The sequence below is a fragment of the Grammomys surdaster genome, unplaced genomic scaffold (assembly GCF_004785775.1).
Source record: "Grammomys surdaster isolate TR1022 unplaced genomic scaffold, NIH_TR_1.0 125114, whole genome shotgun sequence".
Taxonomy (NCBI): domain Eukaryota; kingdom Metazoa; phylum Chordata; class Mammalia; order Rodentia; family Muridae; genus Grammomys; species Grammomys surdaster.
Window position 1 is genome coordinate 278,133 of NW_021620017.1, and position 3,225 is coordinate 281,357.

General features: G+C 45.3%; 1 pseudogene; it reads left to right on the top strand.

Moving 5' to 3' along the window:
* Positions 1-2,181: 2,181 nt before the first annotated feature.
* On the top strand, positions 2,182-2,595 carry LOC114636993 (annotated as a pseudogene).
* Positions 2,596-3,225: the final 630 nt, after the last annotated feature.

Consider the following 3,225-nt stretch of genomic DNA (forward strand, 5'->3'; position numbering starts at 1 on the left):
AAAAGCTTCATGCATCCCTAATTTGTTTCAACACACCTTGGATGTGCCTCAGCATATCAGTGTGCACATCAGAAAAGTAGGTCTTCGGGCTGTGGAGATAGCTCAGTAGAGCGAGTATTTGTTTTCTGTTCAGAGTGATCTGAGTTCAATCATCAGCACCCACATAAAAACTTGAGCAGAGTAGTAGCTACACACTTGTAATCCCAGTGCTGAGGAGGGAGAGGCAAGCAAATCCCTGAGGCTCACTAGTCAGACAGGCTAGCCTAATTGTCCAGTCCTTTGTCCTACTGACTCACAGAAGCTCCTCTCCTACATGAACTATGACTGTGAATTCCTCCTTCCATCTGTCCATTGGCTTTCCAGGGATTCCTCCAGTCTGTCCTCTGAGACAACCATACTTTTCCTGGGAATAATCTGGGAAAAGTCTGCACAACCGGGGGCCCAGCACTGTAGCCTTTCCCAACTCAGTTGTCTCTCCTCCCTCCTTCTCTAACCTAGGCCTTCTTATATTGCCCGAAGCATTCCTTCTCATCCCCACACTTGTGCCATGTGCTGCTCTTATGCCCCACAAGGGCAATGGGCAGTTTCAAGTAGCACCCTATTCAAAAAAAAAAAAAAACTCAACATAAATCTAAGTGGTGAAAAGGATTTTGGAAAGGCAGCATCCTCTTTAAAACAGCTTTATTTTTCCCTCCTGGGTATTTTATCCTAGTTTGAGGCCTTGTTGTTCACTCCTTGGCCCACTCCAGAAAGAGAATCAGCCTAAAATCCTACATCCAATCAGCAGCCAAGTGCTACCAATTCTGTCTCCTTATCTCAGACACACCCCTTTCTCTGTCCTCAGATGGTGGTAGCTAATTCCAGCTCTTGTCTTCTCTCATGAGGTGATTGCACAGCCTTCCTAACTAGTCTGTCTAGCTGTGATTTCCCCTAACAGTCCATTTCTCCCTCCCTGCTGATCCCTCATTGCCCTTTAGGAAACTCAAACTCTAACCCCTGAAAATACAGTACTTCCCAGTTCCTGCCGGCTGCTTTCAGTCTGCCCTCCACAGGACTACACGCAGACTAGGCATTTTCTGCTGTGCTGACTTGCACAGAGCTCTAGCTTGGTGCATGGGTAGTCTATGCAGCACCCATGCCTGTATTCCTACAGGATGCTGTGCTCCCATTCAAATGTCTCTGTCATGCCCACCTGGGATACTTCCAATTGTGAAGCCCAGCGGCTACACTACTAGGACCCCACGAAAGAAGCTCACGGAGAGCAATCTCTGCAATCCCAAGAGGATTTAATTAGTTCAATGCATTGAGGTTGCTTACTCATGCAGAAGAAGCAGTCGAGAATGCACTCGGGCAGAAGCATATACACAGTTTGAACAGGGCAGGTGTTTTTATGATAAACTGGTCGGTTGACATTGATGGGCTGTGGGGGACCCTTTAACGGGGAGCTATCTGTTGTCAGACAGCTCCACATGTCAGATAACCCAAGGTTTTTCTTGGAACTATGTGTCTTCACCCTTTTTGGAGAGGGAAGGATCTTATGGTTTTTCTTGGAACAGTGTGGCCACACCCTTTTGGGAAGGAAGGGGATCAGGAGGTAATTTTCCATGGACTTTATACAATCATGTAGAAATTCTCTATTCCACTCAAACTCAGAGAAACCTGGGGTTTGAACACTTGCCAGCACTCCCCAACTGTCCTGTGGCCCTTTCTCTGGATGATGTACACATTTTTCAGATGTGAAATGAATACATTTCTTACTTAAGAGATGGTCTCTCAAAAACCTATTCAAGACAGAGTCTTTGCCTCCCTTCTGGAAGTACAGTCCACTCCATGAAGTGAGCAAAAATCAGCTAAACTTACTGGTTGTGAAAAACTTTTGAGATTGATGAATTCTCTCTCAGTTTTTAAAAAAGATTTTATTTTATTATATAACATCATATAGACTGATAAAGCTACATTTGTGTATTTAAGAATAATATATAAATATATGGACAACAACTAAAGGAAGAAATCTCATAAATATAAAGTAAGCAAAGAGGGGAGTCACATGAGAGGGTATGACTGGAGGAAAGGGAGAAAGGAGGAAATAAGTCCAGTTACAACTATCAGTGATATAAAATGACAGTGGCTCAAACTAGGTAGAGGCCTACACTTCTCTTACTTAAAAATCTGAGACGTGACATGGGCTGGAAGATGGCGTCTCCCACAGACAGGACAGATTTGGGAGCATCTTTGCTAAGTTTTGAGAAACTTGACCATGCCTCACCTGATCTCTGGCCAGAACAGTTACCAAGTGTTGCTGAATTTGCAGCTTCTTTCAAAAGTCCCATCACAAGCTCTCCACCGAAATGGACGGCTGAAATAGAACGTGATGACATCGATATGTTGAAAGAACTGGGGAGTCTCACTACGGCTAATCTGATGGAGTAGGTACGAGGCCTACAGAACCTGGCCTACCAGCTGGGACTGGATGAGTCCAGAGAGATGACAAGAGGAAAATTCTTGAACATTCTAGAAAAGCCCAAGAAGTAGCAACTGCTCATGGACTGGTATTCGAAGACTGTAACCAAGTTTCCTTCCAAATGCAACTCCGATGCCCACCATGTGCTTCCTTGGGAAAGCCTGAAGACTGAACTTCAGGACTGCCCTTCTCCCCTGGCCCTAGCACCCTGTGCCTCTGAGGACATTTGGTAGCAAGAGGAGAGTTTATTCTGTCCAAGGGTCCTTGCTGTTTACTGAGTTGGCTTCACTGCTCTGGATATTGCTAACACAGATGGCTGGCCTTCTGAAAGGTGGTTTCCAGGAGCCCCAGGATCGTATAGTTCCTTTGATTCTGTAATGGCAAAGTCATTAGTGACTTGTTGGTTGAAAGGGTTCTGTTGAGTTGTACTTGATCTCTTAGGCATTCATGATGAGGACATCAGAGACCAACTGTGTTCTGAACCAGACTGTGCATCCTGACCTGTGAACTCTCCAAGATCTATGGATTCTTTGGCTCCATTCTGGAGGAAACAGAATCTTGCTGAAATGCACATCTGCTTTTTAAATCTGCACCTCCAGTGACAATCCCGCCCTCAACACTATCTGGTCCCCACCTCCCAGTCCCACTCGCAGATATGACTCCAGACAAGAGGAACTCTTGAGTGACTTTCCTGGGATTAGCTGTAGAGTGAACGGCTCATACTGTGTCGCTTTAAGTCCTAGACCTCCAGACCAATAAGAAGG